Genomic DNA, 16,610 nt, shown 5'->3' with positions numbered 1-16,610 from the left:
AACAAACATGCAGAAAATCCATTCTAACATACCAAGTTTTCAATATACATTTTCTTCTGAAATAATTAAACAGCACAGTGCACAAGCAAAGATGCTTATGATGCATTTGTAGTAACAGATGTAATTTATCAAATGGAACTTTAATTGTGTATATACATAGGTACATGCGCACACACACACAAGTCACTTACTTTTTTCTAGGGAGTTCCTTCCAATCTTGCAATGTCTACTTAACACATGTCACAAACTACTGAAACATTGTTCCCAACCACTGATTGTAGCAAGACTAATTTTAGATGTTCAAGTTAATGTCAAGGCATGTTGCACAACTGTTTCCTATGATTAATGAACAAAGGCTAAGAAGTCCTTCAGAATGGAAAGCAGAATTAAATAGCAAACCACAGAGGATTATAAACTAACATAACTCAGAGGAAATCACATTTGTATCTGCTGGGTACTGGTAAAAGCTAGTTGAATAAAGAGGTAAAAACATCAATTCAGAATCTAATTCAGGGTCTCAGATCATTCTACAAGGTAAGTAAAGGTAGGTGGTTGTAGATGTCAGCTTGTGCAGAATATAAATAAAGTAATTTACCTGAGGTTTAAAAAATTGTTCAAGATCTTATAGGAGCATCTGGTTGGCTCAGTTGGTAGAGCACATGACTCTTGACCTTGGGGTTGTGGGTTCGAGCCCCATGCTGTGTGTAGATATTATTTTAAAAAACAGTAATTACCAAAAAAAAATCAAGTGCTTTAAAAAAATGATTTTATATGGTTGCTGGGGCACCTGGCTGACTCAGTAGGAAGAACATGTGACTCATAATCTCAGGGTTGTGAGTTCATGCCCCACGTGGGTATAGCAATTATTAAAATAAACTTTAAAAAAGGTTTTATATGGTAGAACATTAAAATGCTTAAAAACTTTTAACAGTCAGGTATTTAATACTAACAAATAATGTGTTAATTACACATAATCCACATAATCCTGGTTTATTACTAAAATCAGGATCCTGAGGAATTCTCCACACCACTGTTAGAGAAACAGAGCTCAGGGCCAGGTAATAAAGGTGAATAAATTACAGTGTATAATTAACTTTGGAGGAAATGCTACTTAGGCTACAGAAAAGGCCAAAGAAGCCTAAGTAATATATCCTAAACTCATCCTGACCTTTTCCGTCTGTGGTAGATTTGGGGGAGTCAGGGAAGGCCACAAATTCTTTGCAGGTCCTTTCACATCAAGAGGCAGTGTCTTTTTCCTCCCATTGCATCTAGGTTAGCCTTGTGACTTGTTTTACCTGACAGAATGTGGTAGGGGTGACACTGTGTGACTTCCATACCTAGGCCTCAAGAACCCTTGCAGCTTCTGTTCTCTTGCAACTCTCTGCTGACAGGGGAAGCCCAGCCAATAGTCATCATCAAAGTCAGACATGTGAGAGAAGCCATCTTAGACTATTCTGCCCCAGTGGCCACGAAATGACTGCAGCCACACGAGTGACTGGCCCAGTGAGACCAGAATTACCTACCTAAGCCTAGTCCAAACAGAGGACTCAAAGAACCGTGGGCAAATAGTTGTTTCAAATCATTTAATTTTGGGGTAGTTTACTGCACAGCAGTAGATAACTGTAACCATGTTTCTATGCCTTTTTACATGTTGTATCTTTGCTTGAAATGTTCCCAACCCCCCTGCCTAAAATGAGTTATGCACATCCTTTCAAAATAGCTCAATAGCTCTCTGCCCCACCCTCCCATGATGCCTTCTTTCATTTCTCATCCTCTTCTACCATTTTACCACCAAGTACATTATGCAGTAGCCAAATCAGGCTACCAATCCCTTTACAACTGTTTCTTCTAGCTGGAATATCTGTCTTTCCCAAGAGAAATTCTATTCATATTTTTCTTCTGTGACATATGCCCTAGGCAAGGGATAACTGGTATTTCCTCTGTACTTCAGTAATAATAATAATAATAATAACAATAATAATAGCAACTAATATTTTTGAGCATTTATTATGTACCAGGCACTGTTCTAAATACCATTTGTTAACCTTTAATCTTATGAAGTAGATACATGTGTGACCTTCGGCAAGTTATTTAACATCTATGAAACTCATTTTTCTCAACTGTTAATTTTTTTTTAAGTTTATGTATTTGAGAGAGAGAGAAGCACATGCATGAGTGGCGGAGGGGCAGAGAGAGAGAATCCCCAGCAGGCTCCACACTGTCAGTGCAGAGTCCAATGTGGGGCTTGAACTCACCACCCGTGAAATCATGACCTGAGCCGAAATCAAGAGTCCGATGCTTAACTGACTGAGCCACCCAGGTGCCCCATCTCAACTGTTAAATAGCAATGTAATAGCCCCTACAGTTCCTAGGATTAGGATTCAATGAGAAAATACTTGGGGCACCTGTGGCTCAGTCAATTGAGTGACCAACTCTTGATTTCTGTTCAGGTCGTGATCCCAGGGTCAAGGGATCAAGTCCCACATCGAGCTCTGTGCTGAGTGTGGAGCCTGCTTAAGATTCTTTCCCTCTCCCCGTCTCCTGCTCGCATGTCAGCATACACTTTGAGAATGAATGAATGAATGAATGAATGAATGAATGAATGAATAAGAAAATACTTGTAAAACTCTCAGCATAATGCCTCGTACATACTCAGTGCCCAATAAGTATTGGTAGTTATTACTACTGTGATTTATTTCTATACTACTAACTTCACTTAGCACAGATGCTAGAACAAAATAAGCCTTCAATGTTTTGTTGTGTTTTAAATTACTTCTAAGCAGTTACATTTCCTACTTGGCTCAGCCTAACCCAGAGCAACAGCTTAAGTGCTATGCAGTCTTCAATTTCCACAGGCTGTACAAAATCATATATTTCACATACTCATTTCCTTGGTGACATACCAAACTCTGCTAACCATGACTTCTACTGCATCCCTTAATCCGTACTTGAAATACTAACATATTCCTCTTACAATGCTTGCATATCCCATAATACCATGGGAGGGGAAGATGCTGGAGATAGTAGTAATCTGAACATGCAGATTAAAGCAGCCACTGGCATGCTTCTGTATTTCTGAGCCCCACAGTTAGCCTACATTCTTTTATTTTTTGGGTTTTCTTTTTGCAAAGGAAAAAGGTGTTTTCATTAAAGCACAGGGATGGGACCCATGAGCAGAAAGAGCTGCTCTTTTGTTTTAAAATTAGATATGCTTTTTTGTACCACATTCCATTTTACAAAGGTCCAACCTCCTCTTCCTTCTGGGGTAAACATCAGAATCACCCTAGGAACCTAAAAATATAAAGATAACTGAACCCCATCCCAGATACATAGAAAAATTAAAAAAAAAAACAAAAACAAAAACAAAAAAACAAACCTCCCAGCATTGAGGGGGACAAACCTAACAACACTGACAAAGTCCCCCAGGTGGCTATGGTTTTAGTCCACTGATCTATATTTATCAAAATTACAAACCCAAATACACTGACCCAGCAATTCTACTTTTAGGAACCTATCTTACAGATATTGTGTAGAAGTACAAAGTGACATAGGTACAAAGTTATTCATCACAGCACTTTATATAATAACAAAGAATCAGTATAGGAACTGGTTAATAACAACCCATTAAATGGGATACTGTGAAGCAATTACAGAGCGAAAGTAAACTCTCAATTTATTAGTTACATGTTTATTTAAACATTATTTAAAAGAGAGAGAGAGAGAGAGAGAGCGAGCAAGCACTCAAGCAGGGGGTAAGGCAGAGAGAGAGGAGAGAGAGAATCCTAAGAAGGCTCTGTGCTGTCAGCTCAGAGCCCGATGCAGGGCTTGATCTCACAAGATGAACAACTGAACTGTGAGATCATGACCTGAGCCAAATTCAAAAGCTGTTATGTAATAGTCTCCTTCTAACGCTAGCCCTCTACCAACTAGTTCCCCTCCCCCAAGGAGGACTATTATATACCAATAAATGCTGGTATCTATTATTACCTTTCCTATTGTTATTTCTATTTCATTGCTGTCTCCATCACACAGAGCAGGACCTCTAGAACAGCTGTTTTTAAAATTTTGAAACTATGCCACTATATCTTCTTTAAAAAATATATTTCTAAATCCATCTACCTTCCTCCCTCCCAGCCTTCTCAAATTGACCTGATACAACTACTTGTTACTATTTTGGTGTTTTTCTCCCTGGCCTTTTTTTTTTTTAATGCATTTTTTAAACATTGTATAGAACATCGTACTCACAACTATATTATAATCCACTTTTTAAATCTATTTACATAAGCATTTTCATATGCTGTTTGTTATAGCCATTAAAAAAATTCACACAATTATAAATAATGTTTGCTGAATACATGAATTACCCCAGGGAGATAAGATTTCTCTCTCCAAACTCCTATAGTGTTTTGACTGTAAAACTGATAGGGCACTTATTACAGACTCATATATTTTTTAAATTTATTGCCAGCCTTGTTCCAGAGATGACGTAAGGTGGCTCTGCCTTATACTATAATGTGAATTCTTCAAGAGAAAAGCAGTATGATCTGCTCAGTCTAGCATTTGAGCTAGAAAGGTGCGTAACCAGTATTTGTTGAACGAACACAATCTGCTTAGACAGGACAAAGAACAAAAAGTTTCACCATTTCTATTTTTTAACCAAGGCAACTAAAGGATTACAAGATTGCCTGGGGGCACCTGGGCGGCTCAGTCAGTTAAGCATATGACTTCAGGTCCTGATCTCACAGTTTGTGGGTTGGGGCCTGCTGACAGTGCGGAGCCTGGAGCCTGCTTCAGATTCTGTGTCTGCTTTCTCTCTGTCCCTCCCCCACTCAAGCTCTCTCTCTCTCTCTCTCAAAAATAAATAAAACATTAAAAAAAAAAGAATGTATGAAACTTATGTCGTTGGAGCCATTTTCTCTGTTTCCTAACTCTACAAGTCCCATCACCCAAAGTAACGGAGACAACCTCAGAGTCCTTAAAAACTAGAAAAGCCTGATACAATATATTTACCAACATCACCTTTGCACTTAATATAGTTCAAAAAAAATTTTTATGTAATAAGGCTAATCACATTTTTTCAGCAGATAGTGCACAGTCATACTACTTTGATGATCTGATTAAACTAAAATTTATTGAGTTATATTTTAAAATGTATTGAGTTATATTTTATGCAAAGAATTATGTCTAAGTCCTTTACACAAACTATTCTATTCATCTGGCTAAATCTGAATTCCATTTAAAAATTTAAAAAAATTAGGGCACCTGGGTGGCTCAGTCGGTTGGTCGTCCGACTTCAGCTCAGGTCATGATCTCACGATCTGTGAGTTCGAGCCCCGCGGCGGGCTCTGTGCTGACAGCTGGCAGCCTGGAGCCTGCTTCGGATTCTGTGTCTCCCTCTCTGTCCCTGCCCCCCTCTGTTGCTGTCAAAAATAAAATAAACATTTAAAAAAATTTTTTTAATTTAATTTTTTATATTTATTTGTTTTGGGGAGAGCACAAGCGGGGAAGGGGCAGACAGAGGGGGACAGAGGGTCTCAAGTGGGCTCTGTGCTAACAGGCTGACAGCAACGAGCCCAATGTGGGGCTCAAACTCACAAACTGTGAGATCATGACCTGAGCCAAGGTCAGATGCTCAACCAGCTAAGGCCACCCAGGCGCCCCAATGATTATTTATTTTTGAGAGAGAGACAGAGTGAGAAGGGGGGAGGGGCAGAGAGAAAGGGAGACACAGAATCTGAAATGGGCTCCAGGCTCTGAGCCATCAGCACAGAGCTGGATATGAGGCTTGAAATCACAAACCATGAGATCATGACCTGAGCCAAGTCAGACACTTAACCAACTAAGCCACCCAGGTGCCACCAGAATTTCATTTTTAAAAACCTGTTGGAGGGGTGCCTGGGCAGCTCAGTTGGTTAAGCATATAACTCTTAATTTCAGATCAGGTCATGATCTCATAGTTCAGGAGATGGAGCCCTGTGTTTGATTCTGTGCTGACAGCACGGAGCCTGCTTGGGATCCTCTCTCTCCCTCTCTCTCTGCCCCTCCCCTGCTCACATGCTTGCTTGCTCTCAAAATAAATAAAACACTTTAAAAAACATCTTGGAGTGAACCCCTAAAATAATGTTTATTGGTTGTCATTTTATTTTTAAGTTTATTTATTTTGAGAGAGAGAGAGAGAGAGCGCATGCTGGGGAGAGGCAGAAAGAGAGGGAGAGAGAGAATCCCAAGCAGGCTCTGCACTGTCAGCACAGACCCTGATGTAGGGCTCGATCCCAAACTGTGAGATCATGACCTGAGCCAAGATCAAGAGCTGGACACTTACCCAACTGAGCCACCCAGGCATCCCGGTTGTCATCTTAAGTTGACAATACTAATGCAAATGTAAATTACTCTTAAAATCATGTTTTATTCAAATTGTATTATTGGGTTTATCTTTCAGTGGTTAAATAAGATGAGAGCAAAGGATCATTTTAAAAGTACGTTCCTCAGCACCTGATTAGATAATTAGGGAGAACAAAAAAGTCCAACACTGGTGGTCTGTTAACAAGATAACCTGGGTTGTAAGTTGTAGTAGTTTCCCAGACAAAGGCTGTAACCTACGAGTAGCAATAGGTCTCCCTTAGAAGGGGTGGAGGGTGGGGGGAAGAAACTACACTAAACTAATTTTTCTACAAATTTATTTAAGTACGTTGGGATTCAAGCTGCCAAAATATCACTGTAATGAACTTTATTTTTCTGTACCCCAGGATTTTTGCTCTAGATTTCTTTAGGCAGGCTTACCAGGATAATGACCCTTCTCTTTACACCCATCCATAAATGCATGTTTTTACTTTTGATATTTTCTCTGTAGTTATTTTATTGTAGAACATCCCTTCATCCTTCTTAGAAATGTTAGCTATAATAAAATAGTGACATGCCCACTTTGTCAGTGGATTTAGAAGGAACTAATACTAAAGCACTGGTATAATACATCATGGACATCCCATAAACATGGATCTTAAAACTACTACCACCACCACCAAACATATTTTTATTCTGTAGGGAGAAAACTGAACAGAGAGCAAAACATTCACATTGTTTCTTCTTTTCTATTTTAAGATGTCAAATAAGACTTTTATTTTAAACGGGCCAGTAGACCATCAAAGAGTTTGTTTAGTAGTAAATAATATAGCAGAAAATAACTGGATTACGTATCAAAAAAATCCAGGATCCAGTCAAGCTCTGCCAAGAATCAGACGCGACATGTGATTAAATTATTTAATGTCTCTGGGCCTCAGCTTCTTCAACTAAAATAATTGGTATTGACAGGTATTGACAGTACAATTAGACATATTAAAATACTCTCTACGTGTATGGATTGTATAGCAGGCATATTCTGTAAAGCACCTACTAACTGCTTGGCAAATTTCAAGCACAGTAATCTACCCACAGCATTTTAAAATATTACAAAAAATTCCTAATATCCCAAAAGTGAATAGAATTGTACCATAAACCCTCACATTAACTACCCCCAGATTCTTCAATTATCAAAATTTGCCTTACTTGCTTCTTCTATTCTTTATTTCCTTTGCTAAAATATCTTAAAAAATATATTTTAGTTTTTTCGGTGTGTATTTGTTTTTGAGAGAGAGACACAGTGTGGGTGGGGGAGGTATAGAAAGAGAGGGAGACACAGAATCTGAAGCAGGCTCCAGGCTCTGAGCTGTCAGCACAGAGCCCGAGATGGGGCTTGAACTCACAGACCGTGAGATAATGACCTGAGCTGAAGTCAGATGCTTAACCCACTGAGCCACCCAGGTGCCCCTCCCAAATTTTTTTAATGTTTATTTTTGAGAGAGAGAGAGAGAGAGAGCGCGAGCGAGCGAGCAGGGGAGGGGCAGACAGAGAGACACAGAACCCGAAGCAGGCTCCAGGCACGGAGCTGTCAGCACAGAGTCCAATGAACGGCTAGAACTCACAAACCACAAGATCATGACCTAAGCTTAACCGACTGAGCCACTCAGGTGCCCCCCACTGTGGTTTTGATTTACATTTTCCTGATGATGAGTGATGCTAAGCGTCTTTTCATGTACCTGTTGGCCATCTGTAAGTCTTTGGAAAAATGGCTATTCAGATCCTCTGCTTATTTTGTTTTCAGATTATTTACTTTGCTATTGAGTTATAGGGTTTTATATATATATATATATTCTAGGTATTAACCCTTTATCAGATATACGATTTACAAATATTTTCTCCCATTCAGTAGGCTGCCTTTTCATTTTATTGATGGTTTCTTCTGACATATAGAAGCTTTTTGGTGTGATGCAGTTCTGCTTTATTTTTGCTTTTGTTGCCTTTGCTTTTGGTGTCAAATCCAAAAAATCATTGCCAGAACTGGTGTCAAAGAGCTTACCACTTACGTTTTCTCCTAGAAGTTTTATGGTTTCAGCTCTTACTTTCAGACTTTAATCCATTTTGAGTTAATTTTTCTGTATTTGCATGTTGCTGTCCAGTTTTCCCAACAATAAAGTATTTAAACATATATTTTTAAAAATATCTTTTTACAAAAATATTTTTGTTTAACTCAGAATCCAAACAAAGTGCACACATTTGGTTGTCATGTCTCTTAAATCTTTTTTCTTACAGAGCAATACCCCATCATTTCTTTTTTCCCTTTCTACTCCAATGACTTTTTGCAGAAACCAAGTATGTTCCAAGTATGTGACATCCTTATACTAAAAAATAAAAATAATAATAATAATAATCACTCATTATTCATCTGAAATTCAAATTTAACTAGGTGTCCTGTTGTGTTTTGGCCTAATCTCACAACCCAATATTAGAATCAAGTTCTACATTTTGGGCAAAAATACTTCATAGGTGTTACTATGCACTTTAAAATACATCATATTAGGGGGCACCTGGGTGGCTCAGTTGGTTGAGCGTCTGACTTTGGCTCAGGTCATGATCTCACAGTTCATGGGTTTCAGCCCTGCATCAGGCTCTGTGCTCACCGCTTGCTCAGAGCCTGGAGCCTGCTTTGGATTCTGTGTCTTCTTCTCTCTCTGCCCCTCCCCCGCTCACGCTTTGTCTCACTCTGTTTCTCAAAAAATAAATAAATGTAAAAAAAAAAAATTAAAAAAAACCCATCATATCAGAAAATATGCAAATGTCTGCTAGATTTGCAGGCTGATTCCTTCATTGTAAAGTTTTCTCATCAGCCAATCAATCCAATAGTTTCATCCAATGATTGCTACCTGCCTCAATTATTTCATTAGGGGTTGCAAAATGGTAATTTTCAGAATATATCATTGTTGGTGGAATTTTCTTGTAAAGAAAAACTTTCAGTTAACAACTAGGGCTATTTGATCATCCAGAGTAAAGTTTGTACATAGAAGGCAGCAATAAAGGTATTCTTTCCTTTTAATTTCCAATTTTCAGAGTAAGAAGTAATGCCCTATTTTATTTTGTTTTTAATGTCTATTTATTTTATTTTGAGAAAAAGAGGGATAGAGAGTGAGCAGGGGAAGGGCAGAGATAGAGGGAAAGAGAATCCTAAGCAGGCTCTGCAGTGTCAGCATGGAGCCTCATGCAGGGCTCCAACCCACGAACCATAAAATTATGACCTGAGCCTAAACCAACAGTCGGACACTTAACCATCTGAGCCACCTAGGCACACCTGCCTTAGTTGTTTTGGATGGTATCTAATGAGTTCCTTTAGGATTTGGGTTTTGCCTTTTTTTTGGGTGGGGGGTGCTTTTTAAAAATTCACTATTAACTCATGTTTTGGTTTTTTAAATATATATTCTGTGTTTCAATTAATGTCTGACAGTTTCATCTTGTATTATTTTCTGACCAAAACCTAAAATCAGCTTTCCTCCAAGAAACACGTCTCAGAAGTAGCTGCCCATTGTCCCATGTCCAGCTAAAGATTATGCGTTTCCAGCAAGTCTTAAGCACAGACCTGAGCATTTGGGAAAGGAGATCAGGAATAGCTGTATACAGCCACAACTAATCCAGAATGGTCGCTACTTACTTCATGTTTGAGTTACTGAATATTTTCCCTAGGTTAATTTTCAACTCCAATGTCAACTCCTAACAATTGGTTTTGGCTTTTGGAAGTATTTATTAAGAAGGATTTTGAGCAGGGATACCTGGGGGGCTCAGTTGGTTAAGTTTCCGTTTTCAGCTCAAGTTATGATCTCATGGTTTGTGAGTCTGAGCCCCGCATGGGGCTCTCTGTCAGCACAGAGCCTGTTTTAGATCTTCTGTCTCCCTCTCTCTCTCTCTCTGCTCCTACCCTACTCTCTCAAAAATAAACATTTAAAAACAAACAAAAACAATAGAAAAAAGACAGATTTTGAGCATTTAAAACCATTAATAGAATACAGGATGAAAATTGGGGTAGGGGATGGTGTCAAGTCATTTCCATGACTTCTTTCCATGTTTCTTGTGCTCCAAATATATTGGAGTTAAGAATTTACCACTGACACCTTTGTCACACTGTGACTATAAGGATGTAAATAAAGATGACAGGATATAATAACCATGAAGCAGTAAAACAATCAAATGGAATATAAGATCAAAATCTGGGTAAATTAAGCATTTCAATATTTTAAGAAATTTGTCTAGGGTGCCTGGGTGGCTCAGTTGGTTAAGGGTCCAGCTCTTGATTTTGGCTCAGGTCATGATCTTGTGGTTCATGAGTTCGAGCCCCATATTGGCCTCCATGCTAAGCAGGTGCAAAGCCTGCTTAGGATTCTGTCTCCCCCTCTCTCTGCCCCTCCCCTGCTTACTCTCTTCCAAAATAAATAAAAGTAAACTTAAAAAAAAAAAAAGAATGCAGAACATTTTTATTACTCTCAAAAGACTCCTCATGTCTCTTTGCATTCCTTCCTTTTCTCTGCCCCTGGCCCTAGGCAACCACTGATCTGCTGTCATTATATATTAGTTTGTATTTTCTGAAGTCTTCCATAAATGGGATTATAAAATACAGTCTTTTTTTGTATCTAGCTTTTTTCATGTAGTATAATGATGTTGAGATTTATCTGTGGTGCACAGATCACTCCCTCATTTTACTTAGAAGACTAGAATGATACAGAGAATAGCCCATAGTAATATAGCTCTCAAGTAACAGTTCTAAGATTGGAACTTAGGTTTTCCCATGGCTAGTCCCATGTTCTTTCCACTATTCCATTCTGCCTCCTTCACAAGTAGTGGCAAAGACAGCGACACTGCCATCCCACCATGACAGGCCCACTATCTACACTGCTCAGTAGACTGGCAGCTTCCTGCATCTGTGCTGCAGCACAACACAGCTCAGCTCACAGCTGCCACCACCATGAAAATGCCCTGCAAATCAGTGAAATCAATATGGGGTCAGATGACAGGTTTTTGTATGTAGGGCCCACTCACATTCAATGCCACAAGTATGCAGAGTTCTCCCCTGTGACACCCAGGATCTACTGGGTCTCAGCTGTTGGGGTAACAATCAGAAATAGTCTTGGAAGAAATCCAAGAAATTCAAACTTTCTTATCCTGGTGTTAGAGAAAATCAACTGGAAGGGGAACACATGTAACTTTATATACAATTAAGGAAGTTTCTTCACATTCCAGGATGTGGATAAGATCCAACTATTTAACATACCCTCTCAAACTTTCCATTTATCTACCTGAGCTATGTAACTTTATCCACCTAAATTGCCTGAAACTGAACTTGGTATCATATTAACTCAGTCATCTAGCTGCGTAAACTGGACAAAGTCAGTTTCTCTGAGTTTCATTCCCCTCTCTTAAAGGATGCAGTAAGATATTTATGTAAAACTAATTTGAAAACTATAAAGTACTCCATAAGGATGGGGCCATGCTCTCTTACTCAGCACTGGTCACTATGCCTGGCATGTAGAAAGTGTTGGCCACCTGACTTAGATACAAATAGATGCACTGTATGAAGACTTTTAACATGGTTACAAGATAATTTCTATTATTTGGTCAAAACCTGAATATGTAACATAGAATCAAAAGGTAAGGAATTAGAGTTACTAGAGTAGACATATTATATTTGCAAAATACTATGTGTAGGCTTCTATTCAAACTATTTCATCAATGACAATTGTACAAGTACTTTGCTCTCCACTGAAATAGTTAACATAAATGTCTGATTACATATACAACAGGGAAATATTAGATGATGCTATATATTGAAAGATCAATACTTGATACAAATAAACGTCATGTGTATGTGTGGTCTTATTTGATTTTTCTTTTAATCAACTTTCCTTATATATAATAAACTAGATCCATTTTAGGAGTATAGTTCTATGAATTATGACAAATATATATCCATGTAATCACTATATCAGTCAAAATACAATCAATACAGTCCCATCAATCACCTACTGAAAGTTCCTAAACACCCTTGGCTGTCAATCCTCTCTTCCACCCTGGGCCCAAGGTAACCATTAACCTGCTTTCTGTCTCATAGATGACTCGTATTTTCTAGAATGTCACATAAAATAAAATCACATAGTGTCATTGTTATTTTAAATCCATGTAACATATACAGATAAGAGATTTTCAACTGTGTGATTTTTATTTCTTAGGCCTTTGGAATAAAGTTAAAATACCGGTTTTCATAAGTCTTTTTTCACTGACCTAGATGACATAAAAGAAGAAATTGCTTAAATTAGTCTAATTTTTTTTTAAGTTTATTTTGAGAGAGAGAGCACACATGCAAGCAGGGGAAGGGCAGAGAGGGAGGGAGAGAGGGGATCCCAGGCAGGCTCTGCACTGCAGCAAGGAGCCCCAGAGCCCTATGTGGGGTCTGATCTAACGAACCATGAGATCATGACCTGAGCCAAAACCAAGAGTCAGACACCTAACCAACTGAGCCACACAGGCGGCCCCATCAGTCTAATTTTTTAAAGTCAACCTGAGAAAAACATATAGTATCAATGACTTGGGGAAAATATTACCTATTAGAAAATAAGCAATCCCATGGGTAAATAGAATATTTATGCTAAAAGAGTTCTGTGTTCCACCTCTAGGGGGAGACAACTGAGTAACATTAACCCAGGGGCAGGTATTATAATTTCAAAAAACTTGAAGAACATATCAGAATCCACTGTTGTCTGCTTGTAGAATTGTCAAGATTATTCAATATGTCTAATAAAAGTTTCGATCACTGGGGCGCCAGGGTGGCTCAGTCAGTTTGGTGTCCGACTTTGGCTCAGGTCATGATCTCATGGTTTGTGGTCGTGGGTTCAAGCCCCACATCGGGCTTTGTGCTGACAGCTCAGAGCCTGAGGCCTGCTTTGGATTCTGTGTCTCCCTCTCTCTGTCCCTACCCTGGTTGTGTTCTGTCTCAAAAATAAGTAAATATTAAAAATGTTTTTTTTAATTTTGATCACTATAAAAAAGTAGAAAACCTAAATGTACTATCTATGTATTCCTTGCCAATCAGAAAAACTAGGGGAAAATGGTCCAAGTTCAAAAGCATAGAAGTTATTTTTAGCTTCTCAAATTAATGTGACATCCCAAATACTTGATTATCAAAAAAGAAACAGGAAAAAAGGGTCAATAAATCCCTCTAGGACATCATTAAATTCTAACAACTTTATTAAGATATAATTCACATACCATAAAACTCACCCACTTAAAGAGTACAATTCAACAGTTTTTAGTATATTCAGAGTTGTACAACCATCATCAAAATCCAATTTTAGAACATTTTTATCACTCTAAGAAGAAACCTCATACCATTAAATTTTAGATGTTACACTAACATCTGAAAGGGAAAAGCAGGGCGCCTGAGTGGCTCAGTTGGTTAAGCATCCAATTCTTGGTTTCAGTTCAGGTCATGATCTCACAACTCCTGCATTCAAGCCTCGCATCCGGCTCTGCGCTGATAGAACTGAGCTTGCTTGGGATTCTGTCTCCCTCTCTCTCTGCCCCTCCCCCTGCTCATGCTGTCTCTCAAAAATAAATAAGTATTCAAAAATAAATAAATAGTTAAAAAATAAATGGGAAAAGCTCTTCCCCTAAAGCATTCATTTCTAAAGTTATCAAAACCAAATTAACCACAGAAGAAAATGATAAAATGTCTTGAAATTTTCTATAGAAATTTGAGCTGTCGGGGTGTTTGGCTGGCTTAGACAGTAGGGCGTGTGACTTTTTTTTTTTTTTTTTTTGTTAACGCTTATTATTGAGAGACAGACACAGAGCATTAGCAGAGAAGGGGAGAGAGACACAGAATCTGAAGCAGGCTCCAGGCTCTGAGCTGTCAGCACAGAGCCCCACATGGGGCTCAAACTCACAAACTGCGAGATCATGACCTGAGCTGAGGTCGGACACAACCAACTGAGCCACCCAGGCGCTCCAGAGCATGCAACTCCTGATCTTGAGGTCATGAGTTAAAGCCCCATGTTGGGTAGAGAGTTTACTTAAAAATAAAACTAAATTAAATTTTAAAAAATGTGAGCTGTGGTTAAGAGTTGCCAAGAATGCACATGCTGGGGGTGCCTGGCTGGCTCAGTTGGTACAGCATGTGACTCTCAATCTCAGGGTCCTGAGTTCAAGCCCCACAGTGGGCATAAAGTCTACTTTGAAAAAAAAAATGCACATGCTGAACACTTTTTTAGACTCTTCAAGCAGAGAACAAAAATCTCCAGAGCTTTACTTGGATAAATGAAAAAGGCATAAGGAGGGGTGCCTGGGTGGGCTCAGTCAGTTGTGCATCCAACTGCAGCTCAGGTCATGATCTCACAGCTGGAGAATTTGAGCCCTGCATCAGGATCAGTGCTGTCAGTGCAGACCCTGCTAAGATCCTCTGTCCCCCTCTCTCTGACCCTCCCCTGCTTGCACTCTCTCAAAAATAAATAAAACATTTTTAAAAATTAAAAACAAAAAAGAAGGGCATAAGGAACACGTTCTAGGTGGGTGTGGTGGCCATAGTTTTTAAAAAGTAATTACAGCAGCGCTTGACTAGCTCAGTCAATAGAACATGTGACTCTTGAGCTCTGGGTTGTAACTTTATAAGTTTGAGCCCCATGTGGGTGTAGAGATTATTTAAAAACAAAATATATTAAAAAAAAAAAAGGTAACTCAATATAAGCTTAATAATGGATAAACCAAAACCTACCTCATTTTGTTAAGATGTTTAGGAACTCTATCCATATTTATTTTAAATAAAATAAACCTGCCTGTTTAGAAAAAGAAAAAAAGCCTGACTCACTCGTACATGGACTTCATAGTATCAAATAATACTTTTTTATAATGATTAAATAATAATAATTAATGATTTATTTCTATTATAAAAAATACAGTGAAGGGGTGCCTGGGTGACTCAGTTGGTTAAGCGTCTGACCCTTGATTTTGGCTGTCACCATCTCACAGTTAGTTGGACGAGTCCTGTGTCAGGCTCAGTGCTGACAGTGTGGAACCTGCTTAGGACTCTTGCTCTCCCTCCTCTCCTTCTACCCCTCTTCCCTTTTGCTCTCTCTCTCTCTCTCTCTCAAAATAACAAAATAAACAAACCAAAAAAATACGGTGAAGAGGAAAATAAAATGTGGCTTTGGGTAGCTTTTACAGTAGCTGAAAACATTTGTGTGTTCACAGCCTTTTTAAAAGAAATGTATTCAGGGGCGCCTGGGTGGCGCAGTCGGTTAAGCGTCCGACCTCAGCCAGGTCACGATCTCGCGGTCCGTGAGTTCGAGCCCCGCGTCAGGCTCTGGGCTGATGGCTCAGAGCCTGGAGCCTGTTTTCGATTCTGTGTCTCCCTCTCTCTCTGCCCCTCCCCCGTTCATGCTCTGTCTCTCTCTGTCCCAAAAATAAATAAACGTTGAAAAAAAAAATTAAAAAAAAAATAAAAGCATTCAAATTGATTACAGAAAAATTCATGTTCCCAAATTAAAAAAAAAACTCCCCAACAATAAAATTTCAAATTATTTATGCTGAGCAACTCCTGAAACAACTAAGAGCTCATAAGTGCCAGAAATATCCAGATCATTTGTGAGGCAGTTAAAAAAAACACAGCCACAGTAAACAGAACTTAAATGTAATCCTATACAGAACCTGACAAACAATTTACAAAGTTCTTTAAATGACCATTAAATTTTTTTTAACGTTTATTTATTTCTTCTGAGGGAGACAGAGAGTGAGAAAGGCAGAGAATCCCAAGCAGGCTCCATGCTGTCAACACAGAGCCTGACACGGGTCTCGATTCCCTGAACAGTGAAACCTTGACCTGAGTGGAAACCAGGAGTCAGACACTTAACTGAGCCACCCAGGTGCCTGAATGACCATTAAATTATCAGTAAATATTTCTGTATGGAAAAACTTTTAAAAAGGCTCCTTTAGCAAGTTACATATATGAAATATGAAAAGATAATATTGTTAAATATGATTCTATTCTATTAAAGTCCTTTAAAAAATTTTTTTTAATGTTTATTTATTTTTGAGAGAGAGAGACAGAGCACGAGTGAAGGAAGGGCAGAGAGAGAGGGAGACACAGAATCCAAAGCAGGCTCCAGGGTCTGAGCTGTCAGCACAGACCCCAACGTGGGGCTCAAACTCAAGAACCACGAGCTCATGACCTGAGCCGAAGTCAGACAACTCAACTGACTGAGCCACCC

The 16,610-nt window shown here is 38.8% G+C and overlaps 1 protein-coding gene across 6 annotated transcripts in view; it reads right to left on the bottom strand.

Moving 5' to 3' along the window:
* Positions 1–16,610, bottom strand: part of KIF24 (kinesin family member 24) — an 87,092-nt gene that overhangs the window by 49,958 nt on the left and 20,524 nt on the right. The window contains exon 1 of one of the 6 annotated variants that reach the window (XM_053204993.1): positions 192–492. The exons of the other annotated variants lie outside the window; for them this stretch is intronic. The gene's annotated coding sequence lies outside the window, so the exon portion shown is untranslated. Of the gene's footprint in view, positions 1–191; positions 493–16,610 lie in introns of those variants that run through there. 6 annotated transcript variants of the gene reach the window in all.

Source organism: Acinonyx jubatus, chromosome D4, assembly GCF_027475565.1.
Source record: "Acinonyx jubatus isolate Ajub_Pintada_27869175 chromosome D4, VMU_Ajub_asm_v1.0, whole genome shotgun sequence".
Classification (NCBI taxonomy): Eukaryota; Metazoa; Chordata; class Mammalia; order Carnivora; family Felidae; genus Acinonyx; species Acinonyx jubatus.
The sequence above is the reverse complement of the archived record's forward strand: the minus strand, read 5'-3'. Positions and strand labels throughout refer to the sequence as shown.